The following is a 25,107-nucleotide window of genomic DNA, read 5'->3' as shown; positions in this document are numbered from 1 at the left end:
GTCATTCTTTCTTCCACCTTTGTGCTGGCTGGAGACATTCGGAGGAAGCTAGAGGCAGAAGCTGGCAGAGGCAGAGGACTAGTGGCTGCAGGAGCTCTCCAAACCAAAGAGAGAGATAGGCCTCTAAGAAAGCTAACTGGGCCCCAGGAAGGACACAAGACTTAAAAGGAAACAACAAAGGATTTGGACTTTAATCCCTGGCTGCACTTGTGGTGATTACTGGCTGCCTCCAGAAGCCCCCCAAGAAACCTGCTCCCAGAGAATATTACATTTTACACACTTCTCTATGAAGCTTTCCCCAACTTCTTTAGGCCCAGTAGTCTCTCTTCCAGTCTTTGTCTTTCTCTCTCTCCTCTTCTTTCTTTTGAAAAGGTCTAATGATATCACAGAGAGAAGTAGTGATTAGGGGAATTGGATTTAAGTAAGACAGAGTTTCACAAAATCTTCAGCCTCACTCACTCTTCCAGAATCATCAAAGTCCAGTGGCAAAAAAAGTCAAGACTGATGATGGCTCAGGATTCAGTGGATAACTTTGGTGTCATAAATATCTGACCAAGCTCTAAATGCTCCACAATCCCTATTTCTGCCGCCTTTGTGGCCTGTTGGAACAAATCGTTCACATGTACACATTCTATCAAGAGAATTCTTCATATGCTTGGGGTGGACACCCCATCAAAAGCCTATTGGTAACTCTCAACCTGGTGAGGTGGTTCTACTGGGGTATAGCTGCTGTGCATGTTACAGATTTTTGGAACCACAAGTGAGAGATGAAAGGTGGACACCAAACATAGAATAAGTCCTGAAGTCCTTACACCAGAAGTGTTAGACTTCTTCCTTAACATTCTATGCACATAATTTCAGTAAAAATAAACACTCTAAACCCAACAGTTTTATGAAGAAATATTGACTGGAAGATAGTGTAATTGGGTAGAATCAGAAGTTGTTCAATGACCAGATTCAAAGAATACTGGTTAATGGATGGACAATCATTGAGTGGGAGGGCAGTACCTAGGAGATGCAATGATCTGTCCTTGAATTTGTACTCTTTAATGTGTTTATCAGTGATTTGAATGAGGGCAAAGGTATATGAAATTTGCACATGACAGAAAGCTGGGAGAAACTGCTAACACAGAGAATGAAAAAGTAAAGATCCAGAATGATTTTGAATGATCTTGAAAGACTGAATCTAATCAACTGAAATGTAATTGAGATAAATGCAAATTTCCTTTTCAGAGCTAAAATGTTAACTGCACAAAAGGGGAATGGAAAGGATAAGGCAGTAGGGCAATAGTTACAAAAAAGATCTGGAGGCTTTAATGATCTGCCACCTCAATAAAAACTAACCCAAAAAATCTCATTTGAACCTCTGGATTAATGGATACTATACCAGCTTGGGATAAGGGAGACAATAATTGCACTATATCTTTGTTCTACTCATACTACAGCTAAAATATTATGTTTGGTTTTGCATTCACTTTCTCAACCTAAAAAAAGCAAATAGTTTTGTTCTCTCCAAATAAAACCAAAAGAGGGAATAATCATTCAAAAAAGCAATTGGTACTATACTACTACCAGGTCTGTATTCTGTAGAGATTTTTTTTTTAAATAAAAAGGAACTATATACATCCAAATATTTTTAATGATTCTTTTTGACAAAGAATTGGAAATTGAGGGAATGCCCATTAGTTGGGGAATGATTGAACAAGTTGTGGTATATGAGTGTGATTGAATGCTATTGGAATATATGAACAGGATGCTCTCAGAAAAACCTGAAAAGACTTAACGTGTGCTGATGCAGAGTAAAGTGAGCAGAACCAGGAGAACATTGTACATAGTAACAATATTATATGATTATCAACTATGAATGACTTAATTTATTCTCAGCAGTGCAACAATCCCAGACTATTTGAAAGGAACTTTGTTAAAAAAATACCATCTCCATAGTTGTAACTGATGGAATCTGAATGCAGATCAAACTATACTTTTTTTTTGGCTTTATTTTCCCTGTTTTTTGGTCTATGTCTTCTTTTACAACATAACTAATAAGGAAATATTTTACATGACTACAGATGTATATCCTTTATTAAATTGCTTATCTTCTCAGTGAGGGTAGTGGCAGGGAGAGAGGGAGAGAATTTAAAACTCAAATTTTTAAAAAAATGAATGTGAAAATTTGTTTTTACATATAATTGGGGAAATTAAATATTAAAAAATAAAAAAAAACCTAAAAACTAAAAAGCAGCTGATATAATCAGATTGGCAAATTATCTAGCTAGCATTTCCCCCAGATCTTAACTAAGCAATGTATTTTATAGATTCCCACTAGAACTGAATTTGAGAGAATACCCAACAATGATTTTAGTTCAGAGATCTGACACACACACAAAAAAAACAGGACTTCTTTCAGAATAGAGCTAGTATCTCGTAAGCTTACTAGAGACATGAAACATGAAGCATGGTTGAAGGAACTGGGAAGTTTGGAGAAGGAAAACTTGATAAGGACATGATTGCTACTTTAAAGAATTTAACAGTCTTGATGAGGTTCAGGATATCCAGGTGGCATCAGCAGAGAAGGCCTGAAGTACCTTGTAAGAAACAAACAATTTACCAAAAACTCCACTGACTAGCTGAAGAATCCATTATTTGGTCATAGTTCCCTGTGAGTGCAATCTCTCTATAAGTTTAGTTTCTTGTGTCCAAGTTAGTCTAACCCCTAGAATTCATTTCTCTGAGAAATAAATAAAAGAAACATTTACTTTCATTTCTCTTATTTTTTTTTCTCCCCCCAGGGTTCTCTAGGTTCTCCTTAAGGAGTTTTGAGGGTGTTTAGGCTCCACCCCCACACCAATGGGTCTTCCTCAAATGTAAGAGGTAATTCTCTTCAACCTTGTACCATTTAGTCACTGACATTCAGATTAGATTTTACAAAGAAATATTTAATTCAAAGGATTTTATTTTATATTCTTTCAAGAGCAGGTATCTATACTAGTAAGCATACTTTTGAAGGCTAAAAGCACAGTCTTTTATTCCCTATTGGGAAACCTAAATTCCTTCTGTGATTCCTCTTTGTTTGGGTATAACAGAGGTTACAAACTATTCAGAGCACCTAATGTTGCAACCTGAGCATAAATCCTCACCCCTGATTACATCTCCACTTGGCATTCACCTTATTTGATTATGGTTCCCTGTGAGTGCAATCAATCCCTCTGTAAGTTTTGTTTCTTGTGCTCCAAATTAGCCTGACCCCTAGTATTCATTTCTCAGGTTTTAATTTCATTTCTCTCTCTCTCTTTTTAATTTAACTCTTTAGTTTAGTGGAAACAAAACCCTCATCCAATTCTCACAATTGATAGAGGGGTTGCTGATGACATCTTCTCAGCCTTAAGTAGGCCTTTTGTTCTTCAGTCTTGTTCAAGTGGACTTTCAATTATAGTCCCACCCCAGGTGGAGGGCTCTAGAAACCCTACTTTTACTATATCCAATCAGAAAGTTAAGTTATGATATCAAACCCCAAGGTTTTATTTCCCCTATAAAAGATCCACTTGTGATATAAATGTTAGCTAAATCACTTTTTGGGTTGGTTAGTCTGCCACCGCATCTTGTCTCATGGTCTTTCTCCTTGTCATAAGATAACTTGATTTGTCTCCAATTTATTCTACCATGAAGAAAAGTGTGGCCTCCTTTGACTGGCTGTGTAGCCTGAAGAGTTGGCGTCTTTATAACTGGCCAGATTGAAGCAATCTCTTCTGATGTTCTCTTTCATATTATTTCCTGAAGGTGAAGACAGATCACCTACAGCACAGACACCATGAACTGACGTGGTGAGGAAGGACTTCCTTCAGTTCTTCTCTTCCCCTCTCTTTTAGCCATATTCCAAGAAATGGCTTGGGGCTGTTTGGTTCGGTTCTGTTTCATTTCTTCTTAGCTTAGGTGCTGGGAAGATTCCTGGGATCATCAGAATTTGGCGATTAAAGTCACAGGCACCATAGAGCCAGGATTCTAGATGGGATGTTACAGTCAATCAGTCTGGAAAGGGAGCCAGAGTGCCTGGGTCTCAAAGCTGAGGAGAGTTTTGGACTTGGAACTGTGTTCTATTCTGTAGGAATAGAGCTAAACTGTGAACCTGATGGAAGGAGGTAGGAAAATTATGCCTCTTGATGGAGTAAAATTATATATATGTGATTATATTCATTTGAAAAAGCTTATTTGATTGTAGTGGCTAAATAGAACCAGCCACAGGGGATTTCCCTGAAAGGTATCAGAGAAACCTGGGATGGGGCAAAATGTAATTTGCCTAGCCTTTAGGCAGTGGGTGTCAAGGTAGTTAGTCAAGTATTATTTCTGTGGGATCTCTTAATCTAGGGTATCTCAAAAAATTAAAAATCTCACTCAGAGAATTTCTCCAGGGGTCCTCACAAAAGTGTAAAACTCAATTTTATCCCAGTCAAGACTCAAATATAACATTAGCTATCAGGGGACTCTCATTGTCTGAAGGCTAGGTGTAATAAAATATCACTTCTCCCCCCAGGGTTCTCTAGTACCCTTAAGGAGTTTTGAGGGTATTTAGGTTCTCAACTAATGGCTCCTTCCCCACACCAATGGGTCTTCCTCAAATGTAAGAGGTAGTCTTTTTCAATCTAGTACTTTTTGGTCACTAACATTCAGATTAGCTTTTACAAAGAAATATTTACTTCAAAGGAATAATCACAAACATACAAAATTGTGTGGAGCTCCATCTTCCTTCTCTTTTATGACTTCTCAGTTTCAGCCCACCTACATGGGAGAAAGATGCAATTTGCTGGGTAACTCCTCCTTGGAACTGAATACCTCCATGTGGAGAGAGGTACTTGAATTCTTATGTAACCTTTACACATCTAACATTTATTTCTTTAGAAATAGAGCACTAAACTAAACTGTAGATCTCTACCCCATATGTGGGGGGTTTACTTTTGGCAAAAGTAAAAGGTATCAGATATTCTGGGGAAGGGAAGAAGATTCATAGGTTCGTATTGTTAGTCACATGGGATTTTCTTGGCAGAGTTATTGGAGTAGTTTGCCATTTTCTTCTCCAATTTATTTTATAGAGGAGGAAATTGAAGCAACTCAGATCCTTCTGACTCCAAGGTCAGATATCTATCCACTATACCACCTAGCTGCCTTCATAGGTTCATAGGTTAGTTCAATACCTATAGAGTACTGTGCCAATTCCAAGTCTAACATCTCCACTTCCCACTTTGGGCTCAAGTCTTAGACAACTGGCTTCTCCATGCTTCTTTGTTGAGTGAACTGACTGTACTATCTGACTTAGGATCCTGGCTTCAAGGTCACCATGGTTCAAACTTCTAAGTCTGATGGGTCCAGCAGGGTCATTGCCTACACCTGAAACTGAGGACAAATGAAACAGAGATGAACTAACACCCTCAAATCCAGTTCTCAGAGTTGGGGGGAAAAAGAAGGGGAAGTAGGGGCAGAAAGTCTTTCCTCCCTCACTAGTTTAGTTCATGGAGTTCCTGCTGAGGATAAATTAGGATCTTGACTCTCTGAATACAACAGCAAAGAAGGGACAGGAAAGATTAAGAGAGGCACAACTACCAGGCTGGGTAGCATCACCCACATGAGAGAAAAATGCATTTTTCTGGGGAACTCCTCCTTGGAACTGGACACTTCCATGTGGAGAGAGAGTACATTTAACCTTTATTTTTTAAGACAAGGTAGATCCAAAGCTTCTTAAACACCCCATGAAGGGTCATATAAATGTGAGAGTCGTGAAAAATTTGGCAACAGTAAAAGAAATCTAATGTTCTTCCAAGATTTATTTTTTATGTAAAAATAAATAAGCAATCCATCTCATTAATCTGTAAATTTGCTTTCAGCTTTTATAAATGATAAAATTACATAACAAAGAATTGTTTTAAAATAATTTTTTTGCTATTTATGTAAATGTTTGATTTATATACTTATTTTATACACTTATGACTGAGGTTGTGAAAAAATTTCTCAAGTGAAAAGGGATCTTGAGTGGAAAAAATTTAAGAAGCCCTAGCCCTGAAGTCCTAGAAGATAGCAGAGGTGGGAGTGAGAGAGCTTATCTTCTAGAAGAACTTTAGAATAGTTCTCTGGCCAGAAGCAAACAGTGGAAACTGTTCAATAAACAACACCCTTCTCCCTATGCCTATACCTCTCAGACACTGAATAGAGGGAAAGGATCCCCAAGGATAGCTTACTGATGGTACTCCATGTGCAGAAAGTATTAGGGACTTATTCAAAAACTGTAGTGTGATGGGCTTCTGGGGCTTACATGAGCATCTGGATGTTTCTTCACATGGAGAGCTGGAAAGTAGGCTCCCTACAGATTAATGATGAAATGTTAAAGGAGTGCAATAGATTGTAGTGCAGGCACAGACATTAGAATAACTGGTTCCATCAGCTAGCTGTGTTGAAGAGGAGACACTTTGGCTGCAGAGATAATTTAGTTCCATTCACTGTCTCTTTACCTTATTTGAATATAGCTGCCTCCCAACTTTCTAGCTTCTTTCTTTCTCTCCTCCTTACTCTCCACTCTCCTTTCAACTATCTTTGACTTTCCATCTCCTAACTGTGCCTCTTCCTGAATCTTCCCCATGCCTGTAATTTTATCCCCCTCATTGTTGCTACCTTCTGGTTTTCCTGGCTTCCTGCAAATCCCAGCTAAGATTCCACTTTCTGCAAAAAGTCTTTCCTAATCTTTTAATGCTAGTGGCTTTCTTTGGTTGATTGCCTCGTACTTATTCTGTATAGATCATAGCAATATATAGTTGTTTGCATGCTGTCTGTCCCTATCTCGCCCCTCCTGTTAGACTGAAAGCTCCTTAAGAGCCAGGATTGTTTTTTCATTTGTTATTGCTTTTCTTTGCAACCTCAGCACTTAGCAAAGTGTCTGACTCTTAGTAAGGAGTTAAACAAATGTTTAGGTTACCCAATTGATAAGTAGTCAAAGGTTATGAACAGATAATTTTCACATGATGAAATTAAAGTTTCTCTAGTTATATGAAAAAACGCTTTAAATCACTATCAATTAGAGAAATGCTAATTAAAACAATTCTGAGGTATCATCTCATACCTCTCAGATTGTCTTAAGATGACAGGAAATGATAATGATAAATGTTGTAAAGAATGTGGAAAAACTGGGATACTAATGCATTGTTGATGGAGTTGTGAAATGATACAATCATTCTGGAGAACAAGCTGGAACTATGCTCAAAGGGCTACCAAATTGTTCATACCTTTTGACCTAACAGTGCCATCAATGGGTCTGTATCCCAAGGAAATCATAAAGGAGGGAAAAGGACCCCCATATGCAAAAAGGTTTGTAGCAACTCATTTTGTGGGTAGCAAAGAATTGGAAAATGAGTAAATGCCCATTCATTGGGGAATGGCTGAACAAGCTATAGTATATGAAGGTAATGGAATATTATTCTATTTTTTAAAATAACTTTTTATTGATAGAACCCATGCCAGGGTAATTTTTTACAGCATTATCCCTTGCATTCACTTCTGTTCCGATTTTTCCCCTCCCTCCCTCCACCCCCTCCCCCAGATGGCAAGTATTCCTTTACATGTTGAATAGGTTACAGTATATCCTAGATACAATATATGTGTGCAGAACTGAACAGTTTTCTTGTTGCACAGGGAGAATTGAATTCAGAAGGTATAAATAACCAGGGAAGAAAAACAAAAATGCAAGCAGTTTATATTCATTTCCCAGTATTCTTTCTTTGGGTGTAGCTGCTTCTGTTCATCTTTGATCAACTGAAACTGAATTAGCTCTCTTTATAGAAGAGAACCACTTTTATCAGAATACATCCTCAAACAGTATCGTTGTTGAGGTATATAATGGTCTCCTGGTTCTGCTCATTTCACTTGGCATCAGTTCATGTAAGTCTCGCCAGTCCTCTCTGTATTCATCCTGCTGGTCATTCCTTACAGAACAGTAACATGGAATATTATTCTATAAAAATGATAAATAAGCTGATTTTAGAAACATCTAGAAAGATTTACATGAACTGATGCTGAACAAAAGGAGCAGAACCAGGAATACATTGTACACAATAACAGCATGAATGTACAATGATCAACTATGACAGACTTGGTTCTTCTCAGTGGTTCGGTGATCTAAAGCACTCCCAGGATTTTAGACAGAAAATGCCATCTGCATCCAGAAAAAGAACTAAGAAGACTGAATGTAAATCAATACATGTTCACTTCTTTTTTCTTTTTTTTTTTATCATTCCCATGGTTTTTTCCTTTTGCTTTAATTTTTCTCTCCCAATATGATTCATAAAGTAATGTGTTAAAAACAAATAAAAATTTTAAAAAAATTTTCTGGCTAGTGATTCTTTAATTTATGTTGTTTACTGAAGTGAGAGGAGTCTCTGACCTTGGGAGTATCTAAAGGTCCGTAGAGTGAATACAGAAATCTGGGACTCAGACTCTAGGCTAAGTGCCTGAGGGACCAAGAAGGGACCCAGGAATGATTTTCTGGAGTAACATTTAGGTCTCCACTGAATGGAAGGAATTATCTGGTAGCTGTGCAATATCTGGACGTTAACTTGATGGGGGAAGTGCTATGTAGGAAGTCAACTAAATTTTGCAGACTACTTTCCCAGAGATTGAGGTGGTATAGGGAGGAGTGTGCCACAGAAAGGTTGGGGGAAATATAAGTTTATTCTTGCTCAATATGTAAAGTAAATATCCCTTTATCTAAAAAATAATATATGTTAAGTAATTAAATGGAACTAATGTGCTAGCAATGAACCCCTAAAATTAGGTAATAATTAGGTAGAAACTTCAAGCTAATAGAGAAAAAAAAGATATCTTCAAACCTTTCAGGTTTGACCCTTGAGAAAGAGATCTGCTTTGCTTGGCTTTGAGAGAGTGGGTCAGCACATGCACTCTACAGCACTGTCCTAACATTGACAAGTGGAAGAAACCCTCAGGATCAAAGGATTACAGATCTCTGTAAAGATCTGGGCAAATGGGCTTCATTTTATGGATGAAGCAACTGAGTTGGACTTAGACAGGTGTGTGCAGTGAATAGCTCACAGACTGCATAAGTAATAATTAGTCAAGCTTGAGATTTGAATCCAAGTCCTCCATTCCCAAATTAATCAATATTTATTGAGTGCCTACTATGCATCAAGTACTCTACTCACACTGGGGATGCAAATACTGAGAAGAAAATAATCCTTATCCTACCCAACTCTACTGGGCTTCCTTCTTGGGTGTCATACTTTCTTATGTCAGACAAGAGAGAGAGATTTACATTTTTCATAGTTCTAAAAAGACTGGGCTGACTTTCATCTGATTTGGCATCTTTGTGAGCTCAACCTCCCATCCTGTGGGTAATCTGACTACCCCATAGTTCACACAGCTGGTCCTCTAGCCTCTGCTGGAAGGCTCTCTAATAAGGAGCTGTAATGAGGAATAATTATGTACCTCACATCTTTGGAATTAGCTCTTGAATGTTTTGACCTGCCTGGCCAATTACAAAATCTACACCACAATGATGGGGCTTATGTGGTCCATCTAACCATGACTAATGAGTGCCAAGAAAAGCGGACATTCTTTATACCTCTCTGGCTTTGGAAACAAAGGAGTGCAGAGTTCTCAAAATGTTCTTGTCTTTATTTTACCTATGGAGAAACAAAGCCTCCATACACGGTGAAATAGATACTGAATCTGGGTTCAGAGTTCTTGAGTTCAAATGCTGACCATATTCCTTATAACAATGGGCAAGTGAACCCCTCTGGAACTCAATTTCTCAACTACAAAATGAGGTGGTGTGACCAAAAGACTTCTAAAATCCATCCTGGGTTTAAATCTATGATCTTTTGATTCTCTGATACATACTGGGCAGCTAATGAGCTTCTGGCACATTACAATCTATTGAGAGAGCAACTTATCCAAATTGGGAGAACAAGAAGAGCATTAAATTTAAGAAAGGGAAGAATTGAGTTTGAATTCTGGATCTTCTACTTCTTGGCTATGTGAGTGGCTTCAGGCAAACACTTTATCCTTTTTGAGCCTGTTAGCCTTATCTGTAAAATGGGCATATTGGACTAGGATCCTAGACACATTGAACTCCAGAAGAGACCTTAGAGACCATCTAGTTTAATCCCTTCATTTTGCAGATGGGGAAACTTGAGACTCAGCAAAGTGAAGTGACTGCCCAAGATGACAAGATGTAAATGAATCAAAGTTCTATGACTTCAAAGCCCATGCTCTTTCCATCGTACCATGCTGCTTCTCTAACCCAGAGATGCAGATGGCATCCAAGTTCCCTTTCAGCCCTGACATGCTGTGAATCTCTGATTCTATAGCATCTTTATCTAGTGAGTCAACAGTGGAGTCAGGAATATAACTTTGTCTTTTTTTCAGGCGCTGGCTTCAAACTGAGACTAGGCTCCAGACAGCTGTATCTAAGATACATCTAAGAGATAATTTTCAGGCTCCTAGAGCTGGGACTCAAACCCCCTTCATTAGTGCCATATTCACTTAAAAGACTCCTCTTAAAACTGGAATGTGAAAAAGCTCATTTGACTCATAGGATATTAAACTATGCCCTCCAGTTCCCAGTGCTGTGTCTCACATAATTAGCACATAGTTCTCACTTGCACATGGTGGTAGTTTAAAATTAATCAGCCCCTAAAAAACCCCCAAACACCTTTGTTTAAATGATATTTAGCTTCCCTAGTACTATAGGATGAGAGATATTCATCGGATATGGATTTTAAACCTTATCTGAGAGATCTGCTGATGACCTGGAGTTGAGAGGATGCTGGGGTGTGAAAGAATGCAGGATCTGGAGCCAGGAGACCTGGATTCCTGTCTCTATTCCCACGTTGGGGTCACAGGGGAGCCACTACACACTGCTCTGTGCCTCAGTTTTCTCACCCAGGAATGGACCCCCAGGTCACAGGTTTGTTGAGAAGAAAGTGCTTTGCAGCCTTGAAATACAATGGAAACAGGAAACATCATCATTTTGGCAGAGATTCAGAACTCAAAGCTGCAGCTTGAAAACTATGGAAAGGATTGAAGTCTTGAGAACAGGGGAAGGAAATGATAAACCAATCCAGTATCTTTGCCAAGAAGACTCCAAATGGGGTCATCAAAAGTCAGGCATAATAGAAGTGGTCTACTAGAGGCAGCTGCATGGCTCAGTGGATAGAAAGCTGGGCCTGCAGTCAGGAAGACCCTGAAAAGGAAATGCCAAACCACACCGTTATCTTTACCAAGAAAACCCCACGAGAGCATTGGCGAGTCTTTGGGTCCTGAAGAATCAGAAATGACTGAACAACAATAATAACGAGGGACAGGCACAGTGCCGAGGAGTTAGAGATATAAAAAGAAGCATAAGACAGTCCCTGCCCTTAGAGAGCTTACAATCTAAGGAAGGAGACAACATGCAAACACAAATGTACAGACAAGCTATAGACAGGATAAATGAGAGATTGTCAAGGCAGAGAAAACACTATCTTCAAGGGGGATTGGTAAAAGTTTCCCATAGGTAGTGATATTTCAGCTGGGACTTGATGGAAATCAGAGATTCCAGGAGATGGAGATGAGAGGGTCATTCAAGGCATAAGGGAGAGCCAGCAAAAAAGGCCTAGGCTGTATGAGGAACAGCAAAAAGGCTAGGGTCACCAAATGGATAGCATATGAGAGTGAGTAAGGTACAAGGGAATGGGAAAGGTGGGAGAGAGCCAGGGTTTGAAAGAATTTGAATGTCAGAGGATTTTACTTGATCCTGGAAACTCTAGAGAGTCCTAGAGTTTATTGAGTAGGGGTCTAGGTGGAATAATATGGTCAGACTTGAATTTTAGGAATATCATTTTGTCATTTTTTTAAAAAATTATTTTCTCTAGTTATATGTAAAAGAATTTTTCACTTTTGTTTTAAAAACTTTGAGTTCTAGATTCTTTCTCTTCCTCCCTGCTCCCCCTCCCCCACCTCGAGAAGGGACATATAAAGTTATGCAAAACATTTCTATAAAGGTCATGTTGTGGGGGAAGAAACAGATTTTCCCCCCAAACAAACAAACAAAAAAGCCCACAAGAAAAATAAATCTGTATTCAGACACAATCAGTTCTTTCTCTGAATATGGATAGTATTTTTCATCAGAGTAGTCTTGGATAGTTGCACTGCTGAGAATAACAAAGTCATTCATAGCTGGTCAACTCACAACACTGCTATTACTTTGTACACAGTACATTTCACTTTGTGTGAACTCATGGAAGACTTTCTGGGTTTTTCTGAGAGCATCCTTTTTTTCTCTCATAAATTTTGTTTATTTTTAATACACAATGCTTTGTGAATCATATTGGGAGAGAAAAATCAGAGCAAAAGGGAAAAACCATGGGAGAGAGAAAAAAAAACAGAAAAAAGAAGTGAACATCGTATGTGTTGATTTGCATTCAGTGCATTCATTCTGGATGCAGATGGCATTTTCTTTCCAAAGTCTTTTGAAATTGAGTTGGATCACTGAACGACTGAAAAGCACCAAGTCTTTGATATTTGATCTGAGAGCATCCTGCTCATGATTTCTAATAGAACAACAGTAAGAAAGATCACTTTGGCAATTGAGTGGAGGATGGACTCCAGTTGGAAACAGAATTGTACTAAAAAGACCAACCATCAGGTTATTGAAATAGCTTAGGATGAGGGGATGAGGCCTATGCTAGGATGATGGCAGTATCAGAAAAGGAAGAATATAGGAGAGATGTTAGAAAGCATTTATTTATAGACAGCTAAGTGGCACAGAAGAAAGATTGTGTAGGACTTGGAGGCAAAAAGATCTAAGCTAGAATCCCATTTCAGATACTAGTTATGTGATCCATGGCAACTTAACCACCTTCTGTCTCAATTTCCTTATCTGTAAAATGAGATTAATAATAGCACTTCCCTTGCCCTCCCCCCCCCCCAGGTTGTGGTGAGCATCAAATGAGTTATCATAAAGTACTTTGCAAAATTTAAAATACTACATAAATATTGTTAGACATATAATAATTTGCTACAGGTTTCTACTAGGAAGAGGTATTAGGAAATAACATCAAGGTTTTAAAAAGCAACAATAAACATTGAAAGAAGAAGTAAAAGTAATGGAAGAGGTAAAGAAGATTTCATTTCCTTCCAGATCTGATTTTTTTAGTTGCAGCTGGATTTTTCTTTCATGTTCAGTCATTTTTGTCTGATTCTTGTGATCCCATTGGGGATTTTCTTGGCAAAGATATTGGAGTTGTTTGCCATTTCCTTTTCCAGTTCATTTTACAGATGAGAAAATTGAGGTAAGCAGGATAAAGTCACTTACAAGGGACACACAGCCAAGTTTGAACTCAGGAAGCTAGTTATCCCAATTCCAGGTAGAGACTCTGTGCACTATGGCGCCACCTAGCTGCCCCGCACAGACAAGCAGGGACTCTAGTAGAGAGATGTGAGCACTATTATTCTTCATTGATTTGCTGGGTGAAGGCCTCCGGGGAGAGGCTCTCCTACCCGATTTTCTATTCAGCAGCTCTGACTGTAAAGTGCTTGGTGACTTATTACACTGAAAACCGAGGTGGTCAATAACCTGTAATCTTGGTTATTGACAAGGAAAGTCTCATGCCCCAGAGTGCTGATAGCGGCATTCTGGAATACGGAGATGGCGCGAAGGGCACGCTGGGTGATTGGGGAGTGACTGAAACTGAAGGAATGAAACGAGCAATGAACACGGTGACTTCGAAGGAATATGGGGAGACTCCTAGGGCGCGAAGCCGAGTGATCAGGCTGAACAACAACAAAACCCACAGCGTTATTTTCTCTGCAGAAATGGAGGCTACTCTGCGTGGGAACAAGACCTGAGTCAGAAGCGCTGGCCAGCCTTGGTGCTAGCACCGAAGGTCCGCTCCAGAGAAAACGCGGGCTCTACGCAGTCCTTTGTACGTGCCGGGGAGGTGGCCAGGAGATTTAATCGGAGACTCGTATAGTGTGTCAAAGTCTCAAATGAGGCAATTAGACTAGGTTATTTATGTTCTAAAATCTTTGAAACGATACATTGTATAAAAGGAGACATCTGTGAGCTCAGTAGATGGAACGCTGCACCCGGAGTCAAGGAGACCTGGGTTCAAATCCAACATCAGATACTTTCTAGATACGTAACCTGGGACAAGGTACTTAAGCTCTCTTGTTGCTTCATCTATAATGTGAGGATAGTAACAGTGATCACACCCCAGGATTGTTGTGAGGGTCAGAGGAGTCAAAATAGGCAAAATGTTCTGCAAAACTTACAATTCTATAGAAATGCTAGCTATTGTTAGTCATTAAAAAGAAAAACCAAACTTGGCTCTCAAGAGAAGATACAAGAATGTACTATATTGGGCTCCCTCCTTTGTGGTAGCTGGAGGATTATGAGTGTGGAACATTTCTTAATTTCAGGTTTTATTTGTGTGTTGGTTAATGTTGCTGAACTTTTCTTCCCTTTTTCTTTTCCTCCCTTCCTCTCTTCTTTTTTTCTTTCTCTCTTTTTCTCTCTCTTTCTTTCTTTCTCTCCCTTCCCTCTTTCCTCTTTTTCTCTGTCTCTTTCTTTTCAATTTTTTAATATAAATAATGACTCTTTGAGAGAGACAAAAGGGAGGGGTATATTAGGAAACAAAGGTGATATAAAAACAAATGGAAAGCAATCCAATCAAGGATTTAGAAAAAAAAAATGTTCTCTGTTCTTTCCAACTCTAAATAGCAGGAGATATACCTATGATTATATCTAGAAGTCCTATATTTTTGTAGGTACACCAAACTTTAGTCTATGTATAATTTCTGGCAAACACTAGAGTATCATCTATAAACTCCAAACACAGTGTGCCCTTGTTACTAGGCATGAGCGTGATGATGAGCTTGAGTCAACACATAGACCTTTACAACTGGTGAGACAGAGAACTTTCCCTGGACAAATCAAAACATAAGTGTCCTGTAATACCTGGCACCGCATCAGGTCTGTTCATTTTACCTGTGAGATCTGGGCCTTGCTTCAGGAGGCAGGGTCTCACTGCCAGGTTGCCTCACTTGTAGGAGAACCACCTTTGGTACAATCTATCCTTGGCCCCTGCCATGAAACATATAGACATTACCTGTTAGTTGTCATCACGTTTCAGGTGGTTAGACCACAATTATGAATATTTAATGTTCGAGAGGTTCATAGTCCCTCTATAAGAGTTTTCTCTGCTTAAAAGCTTCCCAGTGCTGTAATGGACTCCAACATGAACATGCTGTTGTGACTTAAAAGTTTAGAGAAGACTCTGGTCCTCTCCCAAGCTGACCAGATAAGGTCTCTGGATGGTTTCATATGGTGTGAGTTGATAATATCATTTTTATACTTTACAGAAACTTTACAGAAACTCAGTTTGTTATCTAATAGAATCTCTGTTAGAGTTGTAAGAGACCCCAGAAAGAATAGTTTGGAAGTTCTTAACCAAGTGACCACAGATCATCAAAGATAGACAAATTTCAAAAGTCCATGTATCTACAGATGGGACAGAAAACAGCAAGAGCTTCACTAGATCTGCTCCTTTGGGACCTTAGTTCTGAGACCTGCCATCTTCTTGGTACAAGGTAGAAGGCATAGCAATGTCCCACCAAGTCAATACCCTTGGTGCTTAGGCATCGCTTTCAACACTTCATGGAAGGTGCCCATCACATCTGCTTTTGTATCAAGTTAATGCATTTAGTAAGATGTTTTACCAACTTTAAAATGCTATTAAAAAGTACGATATTATTATTAAAGCTAGAAGGACCCCTACAGGTTCAAATTCAATAGACATTAGGGCCTATTCTGTGTCAAGCTCTATGCTAGGTGAAAAAAGAATTGTAATCAAATCTTAGATCCATAGGAATGGAGTGGGAAGAAACCTTAGATACCATTTAGTTTATTAGGGAAACTGAGGCTCAGAGAAGAAAAGTGACTGACCTAAAGTCACCCAGGTAGTCATTAACAATCCTGGCACAGACCTGGGTCCAATAATTCCAAATCTAGGGCTCCTATTCTTACCCCCACAAGGTCTCCCAAAATAACCCAAGGATAGTCAGTGTTTTGGAATTTATACAATTAAATCTGGAAGCAGGGCTTTTCCTGTTAGCAAAATGAAGAACAGATGGAGCCCAAAGGAGCAGCCCGTAGTCTTTTATTTTTTTTCATTTTAAATGCTAATGGATTTTTGCTTCCAAATTCATTTTTAAATGAACTAATCACTATGTTTTTAATCACTACCAATCTGTAGGATTCTTTCTAGAGAAGCAAATTCCTTGAACTTGGAGTTGTCTCCAGGGTCAGGCTGATGGAAGTAAGCTAGGGGTCCTCTGCTGTCTGTTAGCTAAGACATTGACGTCTGAGGATAAGGCAGGGCAGGGCAGAAGCCCAACAGGAAGGTACTTTCTGTTCTCTGCTTTTGTACCAAGTCAATGGATGATTCATCATGTGCCAGATCTGGGAATAACCTTTAAAGGTCAATGGAGAACTGGAAAGGACGAGTGATTTGGTCAATGGCACTGAAAATCAGGAAAGAGTAGGGAAGAGCATACTTGAACTCAGATCTTCTGGCTCTTGGTCTCTTGCCATATTCCACAGCACCCCTCACCCCGTTTTATTTTTCAAGTAAATCTTAATTTCTATTTGTTGCAGTTTTGTAGACTTTATACAAAAGCAAAAATTGGGATCTGGTTCACAAATTATTTAGTTTTCTGTGATTCTGTTTAATGAGTTAAGAGCCACCCTGATGTAGAGAAAATGGGACCCAGCAGTCAGTCTATCAGTAGAATCTGGAATTTGCCTTCTAGTTCCAAACTTTTACAAAAATCACAGAATCTTTGAATTAGAAAGGACCTCACAGGCCACTCAGTCCAATCAATAATTGACCAAGAATCCTCTTGGCTTAACTAGTTGTATGATCTTACTGCTCTGGGATTTGGGTTCCTCAACTGTCAAATGAAGAGACTCCCTAATCTACCCCATATGGTTTGTTGGGGAAAGTTTTTATAAACCTGAAACTAGCTCATTACTGATTTGACTTGGCAACTCAAACCCCATGACCAGCAGAACTATGAGATTATACCTTGGAACAGAGCAGTTCATGAGTCCATCTACTAAGGAATGGAGATGGAAACTGCCTTTATAGAGAGAAAAGTGAACTCAGTTGCTTTTTTTTTCCCTTCAGATTTCCTCCCTCGATAATAATAGTTCCCGATGTTTGACAGGGTTGACCACTTCCTCCTGGCACTGTTGCGAGAATCAGATGAGATGGCAATAAAGCAGTCTTTAGCACAGTGACTGGCACATAATAGATACTTAATAAATGCTTGTTCCCTTGTCCCACTACCCCACTCTGTAGGTGTTCATTCTATTTTCTCCTGGAAAATTCTGTGAAGTCATTTTTAGGTTCCTTTTTTTTCCTGAGGCAATTGGGGCTAAGTGACTTGCCCAGGGTCACACAGCTAGGAAGTATTAAGTGTCTGAGGTCAGATTTGAACTCAGGTTCTCCTGACTTCAGGGCCAGTGTTCTATCCACTGTGCCACCTAGCTGCCCCTTAGGTTCCTTTTCTTCGCTCTTTACATAGTCTCAGTAATCTCATCAGGTCCTAACATTTCAACAATCAGGTGTAAATAAGATAATATTTGTAAGGCACTTAGCAGAGTGTCTGGCATATAAGTTGATGCTATATAAATGCTTATTCCATGCCATATATATGCAGATGATTCTCTAATCCAGTGCTCTCTGCTTTCCTGAACTTGATCATTTCCATGTCTCTAAGTACTTGCAGGAACTCTCCATTTAGCTGTCCCCATTTCAAACATAATGTGTCCAAATGTATCTTCTTCTTCAACCCATTCCTCCTCCAAAATTTCCATTTTGCTTGAGGGCCTTGCCATCTTTCCAGTCACCCAAGTTGGCAATTGAGTTTCCATTTTTCCTTTTCCAAAATCTCCACATACAGTTTGTTGCCGATTCTTATATATATTTATTAGCATAACATCTGAAGTCAGGAAGACCTGAGTTCCTCTTTCTTCCCATACACACTGTCCAGGAAGCATAGGACCTCATCAGGTCTATAATGACAACCTGATGATTGGGCTTTCCTTCTACACAACTGTCAAAATAATCTTTCTCAAGTACAAGTGTATCCATCTGCTTTAGCACCTTCAGTGACTTTTTACTGCCTCTAGGATTAAATAGGCACTTCTTAGTTTGGCATTTAAGTATTTCACTAGGAATTTCTGGATGGTATAGTGCATTGAATGATGGATTTAGAATCAGGAAGAATTGACTCTGTGTGCCACCAGGCAAGTCACTTTATCTCTGTCTGACTCAGTTTCCTCATCTAAAACATGGAGACAGTAATAGCACCTACCTCCCAGGGTTGATATGAAAATAAAATGAAATAATATTTGTAAAGCACTTTGTGAACCTTAAAGCACTGTATAAATGCTCCCTATTTCACAGACTTCCACTTAAGCTTCCAGAGTGTTCACATATTACTCATTTTTGCATTTTCTACTATATAGTCCAGCTAAGTTTACCTGTATTTTCTCCAGACCTTGTGTGTTTCATCTCTTACATTAGCCTTTTCCTTTGCCCAGTGTCTCGCCTTCCTGAAATGTGATCCTTCCTCATTTTACCACTTATCACCTCTGGATTTTTTCCTTAATTTTTAAAATAAGAATTTAACGATACCAAATAAAGTGGACATTTCATATACATTTGTTGTCATTGTTCAGTTCTTTATAAGTCATTTCCAACTCCCAGTTGGAATTTTCTTGGGAAAGATATTGGAATATTTTGCCATTTCCTTCTCTAGCTCATTTAACAGATGAGGAAACTGAGACAGCAAACAGGGTTAAATGACTTGCCCAGGATCATGCAGCTAGCAAGTGTCTGAGGCTGGATTTGAACTCAGGTCTTCCTGACTTTAAGCTCAGTGCTCTATCCACTCAGTCACATAGCTACCTCTTAGTCCCTGAAAGGCCTTTAATAAGTGTTTTATTGGATTGGACAGATTGGAGTACCTGCCTAAATCAAATCAGTGGTCCTTGGAGTACCACTTAATCACCCACATTGGTATTAAAAAATCCACCTACAATAAGAACTTGCTGTAGTGTTTTTTCCTAGAGAGGTAGATTATTTGAGTGTCCCTGTTGGGGACTCAAATGTTGGGCCTTGGATGTCGGGAGGCTTGGTTCCACCATCAGAATAATGTTAGAAGCTCACAATAGCTGATGTTTCTATAGTACTTTAATGTTTTGAAATCACTTGCCAACAATCCTACAAAAATCCAGGGAGGGATGTGCTCTTTTTTGAACTCAAATCTACTTGACTATTCTGGACATTTGTCCAAGGAAGAAATTGGACAGGACTGGCTAGAAGAATAGATAACTTTATAAGGGACACTGGAGATCATTTTTACTTAGGAGCTCTTCATGTAAGGCCCATGAATTTCATTTTTTAAAAGAAAGATTTTGATGATTTTCTTTACAATTGGTTTCCTTTCTCACTATGTATTTTGTTTTATGTTTTAAAAATATGCTTATGAAAAAGGGTCCAGAGACTTCTCCCAAACTGCCAAAGAGGTCCACTACATTAGCAAATTTAAAAAACCCTTGATTTAGCCCTCTAAGAAGCAAAATCTCAAGGAATTTTCTCTAGCTCTAAGATGCAAAATTGTCAGAATACTGGGTTCTTTTCCAAAATTCTCTCAATGATCCTCAAAAAAGAAACATGACTTTGCCTTGGATAGTGGAGACTCTCACATTATACCCAATCAGGCTTTCGTCAAAGGAGGGACTGGGAAAATTATGGAAAGGGGTTGGGAGCTAAGAGTCAAAGTGGGCATTTAATACTTGATTGCTCCTTATAGGTCCATAGGATCTAAAGTATGATTTGTGTGACCTTAGCCAAATCATTTTATTTGCTTCACTTGGCAAGGCCACACTATTCCAGAATGAGCCAAAATCCAAGTTCCTTAGAGTCTTTCTGGTTCAGACCTCCCCTGTCCTTTTATAGATGAGGAAACTGAGTTTCAGGGAGTGATCTTTACTCTATTTTTGATTATCCCCATCTTCAGGGAGCCATTCTGGAGGGAGATCCTTACCTCCCAATCTCTCTTCAGGTCATTTTTAAAATATTGATCGCTGATTGTTATAAAGTAATAAAGCAAAAAAAAAAAAAAAGCCCTCATTTAATACTCTTTAACATTGGACTTCTTTCCCCAGCAATCTGGTATTAGCTAAGTCTTCTACTTAAGTGACTTGCCCATGTGTCACAAGCATCAGAGAGAGATCTCCAACTCAGTCCTTTTACTCAAAAGTCAATGCTTTTTTCATGGTACCTATGATGTGGGTATTCCTGGTAGCAATGTAGATCAAAGCCCTTCTATTTGGATTTTTATGAGTTGTTGCTGATGTTTAAGTCTTTGTTTTTATAATTGTTTCTAACTCTCCATAACCTCATTTGGCGTTTTCTTGGCAAAGACACTGGAGTGGTTTGCCATTTTCTTTTCAAGCTCAGTTGACCGATGAGAAAACTGAGACAAATAGGTTAAATTATTTGCCCAGAATCACATTGTTGATATATATCTGAAGCTGGATCTGAACTCATGAAGATGAGTTTTCATGCTTCAGATCCAGCACTCTATCTGTTGAATCATTTAGCTGCCCTTCATGTGTTCCTATAATCAAAAATATATTCACTAGTGGCCCATTTTCTGGTGGTGAATTTCAAGCAAACTATACCTAGACTGGACCTTAAATGAAGGACAGACAGACAAACATTTCCCAGCTTGCAATCAGAGCCTTTCTAGTTTGGCAGAACATAGCAGAACTTATACTTCCCCCAAAGAGTTTTTGAACCAAGGATTGACTTTATTCCTGGAGGAGGCAAGCATGGAGATGACCCTTCAGCTGCTCAAACCTCTTTCTGAACTCCTAAATATTTCCTAAATTGTCTTTGCGTCTAAGAAATGTTTTTCTTTGGCTTCTTCCCAGTTTTTGTTAAAATTCCACCTGCTTCAAGAAGATCTTCCCAATTTCTCTTAATTCTGCTGCCTTCCCTCTATTAGTTATCTCACATCCTTGGCATTTGTCCACAGCTGTTTGCATGTTGTATCCCCTCCATTGGACTGTGTGCTCCTTGAAATCGGGGACTGTCTTTTGCTTTTCTTTGTATATCCATTATTCAGTACAGTGACTGATACATGTTAGGACCTTAATAAATGCTTGTTGACTTGACTTAATGGTTCTTTAAAAAAAAAATCAGGGTAGCTAAATAGTGCAGTGGGTAGAGTGCTGGGTCTGGAGTCAAGAAGACTATTTGTGGGTTCAAATATGACTTCAGACACTTACTAGCGGTGTGACCCCGAGCAAGTCACTTACCTCTGTTTGTCTCAGTTTTCTCATCTGTAAAATGAGTTAAATGACAAACTGTGCCAGTCTCTAAGCCAAGAAAATCCCAAATGGGGTGATTAGTCAAGAAAATCAGGTGATGGTTCTTTCTCTGACTAAAAAGACTATACCCTAACTATCTTTCTGTCCAACTTAACTAATAACTACAACAATAACAAGAATAACAATTCATATTCACAAAGCACTTCAAAGTTTGCAACGCACTTTACATATATGAATTCATTTGAGACTTAGAACAATTCATTGAAGTAAGGGCTTGCTCTGAGAAATATCTTGATGTACTGGATAAAGGGTTCAAATGCTGTCTCTAAAACTTAGTAGTGGAGTGATCCTGGTCAAGTCAACTGAGATGATCTCAGTTTTCCCATTTGTCAAATGGGCATAATAATCGTGCCTGCCTTCTATAGTTGTGAGGCTCAAGTGAGATGACTGTAAAATATTCTGCAAACCTTGAAACTGTTTTAGAATTTTTAGCTTTTTGTTATTTTATAGATGAGAAAATTGAGGCTGAGCAAGGCAAATGACCCTCTTGGAAATCATGCCTTATTACCTCCATTCCCTCTCTCCCCAATCCTGGTAGGGTGAGCTCCTTGCTGTCAGAAAATAGCATGTCTGATTGCACTGTTGTACCCAATCCAGGACCACACAGGATAGTGTTGAATTTTTAAAAAAATGTCCTTACCATGTATTCGGTTATCCCTATCCTCAGGGAGCCAATCTAGAGGGAGAGTCTCACCTCCCAATCTCCTGTCACATTACATGCAGTATATTTTGAACCCTGATTGTTATTGAACAATGAAAGTGGATGAACTCCACACTTCTCCCAGTTTATATCCTCAGTCTTAGGCTTCCCTCTTCTAGCACATCATAAAAGGACTTTGTCTGCCTGGAAACTTGTGTTCTATTTCCATGGCAACCAGTTTCTGTGGACTCTAAGCTGCACCTGTCAGAGATACCATCTTTCCTCAGAGGGCAAGGATGATAAGATGACAGATCTTGACTGAAAGAAACCTCAGAGACTATCTTGTCCAAAACCCTCACATGACGGATGGGAAAAGGGAACATCAGAAAGACTGGAAGTTGTTTCAGGTCACACAGGAAGTAAATGGCTTTGCTGAGACTCAAAGCAAGGTCCTTGGACTCCAAAGCTCATGTTTTTTTCCATTTGAACACGTGAGGGATGGATGTTACAAGCTCCAGATCAGGGTTACAGATATCGGTAATCAGCTAGTAAATTAAGACAATTCTGAGGACCACTTTACATCTTAGACTAGATTGGCTGAGATGACAAGAAAAGATAATGATAAATGTTGAGGGCATGTGGGAAAACTGGGACACTAATACATTGTTGATGGAGTTGTGAACTGATCCAACCATTCTGAGAGCAATTTGGAACTATGCCCAAAGGGCTATCAAATTGTGCATATCCTTTGACCTAGCAGTGTCTCTATTGGGTCTGTGTCCCAAAAAGATCATAAAAAAGGGAAAAGGATCCACTTGTGCAAAAATATTTGTAGTGGCCCTTTTTGTGGTGACAAAGAACTAAAAATTGAGCAGATGCCAGCTGGGGAATGGCTGAATAACTTATGATATATCAATGTAATGGAATACTATTTTTCTATTAGAAATGATGAGCAGGATGATTTCAGAAAAGCCTGGAAAGGCTTAAATGAACTGATGCTAAATGAAGTGAGTAGAAATAAGAGAACATTGTACAGAGTAACAAGATCATGTGATGATCAATTGTCAAGGACTTGGCTCTATCAACAATAAAGTGATTCAAGGCAATTCCAATAGACTTGTGATGGAAAGAGCCATCTGCATCCAGAGAGAGAACTGTGGGGAATGAATGTGGAGAAGAGCATAGTATATTTATCTTTTTTGTTGTTGTTGTTTGCTTGCTTTTTTCCTTTTTCATATTTTTTCCTCCTTTTGATCTGATTTTTCTTGTGCAACATGATGAATATAGAAATATGTTTAGAAGAATTGCATATGATTAATCCAAAAAAAAAAAAAAAGAAGAAAGAAGCACTCCCCAAAAAACACAGGGTCAGGCAAATAGGTTCCCCAGCAGATATCTCTTCAGGAGTCAGAGAACTACAGCTCCAATCTCTTTGTTGCTGCTTAGGTTACCAGGTCTCACCAGGACAGAATCCTAGAATCTTGAGATCTTACAATTTAGGCCTGTCAGGGACTCTAAGCTCATCCAATCCACCCTCTTATTTTCCAGAGGGAGACACCATGGTTTTAATGGATGAATTATTGGAAAGAGTAACAAAAATCAGATTTTGAATCCTTCCTCTGACACTCACCAAAGTATGGTAACTTAATCTTTCTGAGCCTCAGTTTCCTCAGCTGTAAAGAGGGGATAATAATACTCTCACGGGATTGTTTTGAGATTCAGATAGGATCTGATTCAAATTATGTTGCAAAACATAAAACACTATATGAATAGCAATTATTCTCAGGACATAGAGACTCATGGCATTAAATGGTTCATTCATGGTCATAGAAATAAAAATCTGCAGAGTGGGCTAGAATGGAAAATTGGGTTTCTGACTGCAAAATCCAGGGCATTTCTTGTATGGATAATTTCTGGAGGAGATCAGGGAAAGAGACTTCATGCAAAGGTATTCAGGTGATTAGTCAGTATATTGGTCAGAAAAAGAAGACCTAAAGCCAAAAGAGCAGATGGGCGGTGGGGAGAGTTCTCAGCTGTCAGACCTGAGACTGCTAAAGGATTTTCCCATACCACCTTACTATCCTCCGAGGGCTGATCCATTTAGTGTTTCATTAGTTCTTTTATCCATCTATCCACTTATACATAGCAGGGTACTGAGTACAGTGGTAGGAGGGAAAAACTTAGAAACACTAGAGGGTATATGTAAATTCTGGCTCTCCTAGTTATGAAGCAACTCACTGGCACAGTGGACTCAGGAAGAATCGAGTTCGAATATGACCTCAGACACTCACTGGATATGTGATCCTTGACAAGTCACTTAATCTCTGCCTGCCTCAATTTGCTCATCTGTAAAGTAGGGATAATAATACTTAGCATCTATCTCCCAGGGTGGTGATATTGTGAGGATAAAATAATATTTGTAAAGGGCTTTGCAAACTTTAAATCCCATTTAAATAAATGCTAATTATTAGTAGTAATCACAGTAATAAGTGACTGAGCAAGTCCCTTCATTGCATTAGTAAAATTTAGTTTGACCAACCTCCTGGTTCATATGATTTAAAGCCAGTAGGATATTTAGGTTCTTTTAATAGAATGCTATCATTTTATAGATGAGGAAATTGAGGCACTAGAGAAGAAATAACTTGGACACAGCCACATATCCTATAACTTTCCTTCCTATGATCCCTGTCAGTGGCAGAGACAGGATTTAACGTTTAATCCTCTGCTCCTCAAACCAATGCTTTTCCTGAATCTCTCCACCATCTCCACCTTACATAGCATTTTTGTGGAGAAAGGCCTTTGTGAAACTTAAAGCACACATTGTTATCACTACTGTTTTTACATTGAACTGTATTTACAAAACTCATGAGCCAAGTAGAGCAAAATATTATTTCCAAGACGTTGAGACTTGGGGACCTGGAAGATTTAGACAATCTGGCTTCTTTCCGGAGGAGCTACAAAGATATCT

At 38.9% G+C, this 25,107-nt stretch overlaps 1 long non-coding RNA gene across 1 annotated transcript in view; it reads right to left on the bottom strand.

The window, feature by feature from the left end:
* Positions 1 to 22,269, bottom strand: part of LOC127555536 (uncharacterized) — a 40,867-nt gene extending 18,598 nt beyond the window's left edge. The window contains exons 1-2 of the long non-coding RNA XR_007952234.1: positions 22,140 to 22,269; positions 15,020 to 15,115 (exon numbers count right to left, since the gene is read on the bottom strand). This is a non-coding gene — a long non-coding RNA (uncharacterized LOC127555536). The remainder of the gene's footprint in view (positions 1 to 15,019; positions 15,116 to 22,139) is intronic.
* Between the last annotated feature and the right edge of the window lie 2,838 nt (positions 22,270 to 25,107).

Source organism: Antechinus flavipes, chromosome 3 (assembly GCF_016432865.1).
Source record: "Antechinus flavipes isolate AdamAnt ecotype Samford, QLD, Australia chromosome 3, AdamAnt_v2, whole genome shotgun sequence".
NCBI lineage: Eukaryota > Metazoa > Chordata > Mammalia > Dasyuromorphia > Dasyuridae > Antechinus > Antechinus flavipes.
The sequence above is the reverse complement of the archived record's forward strand: the minus strand, read 5'-3'. Positions and strand labels throughout refer to the sequence as shown.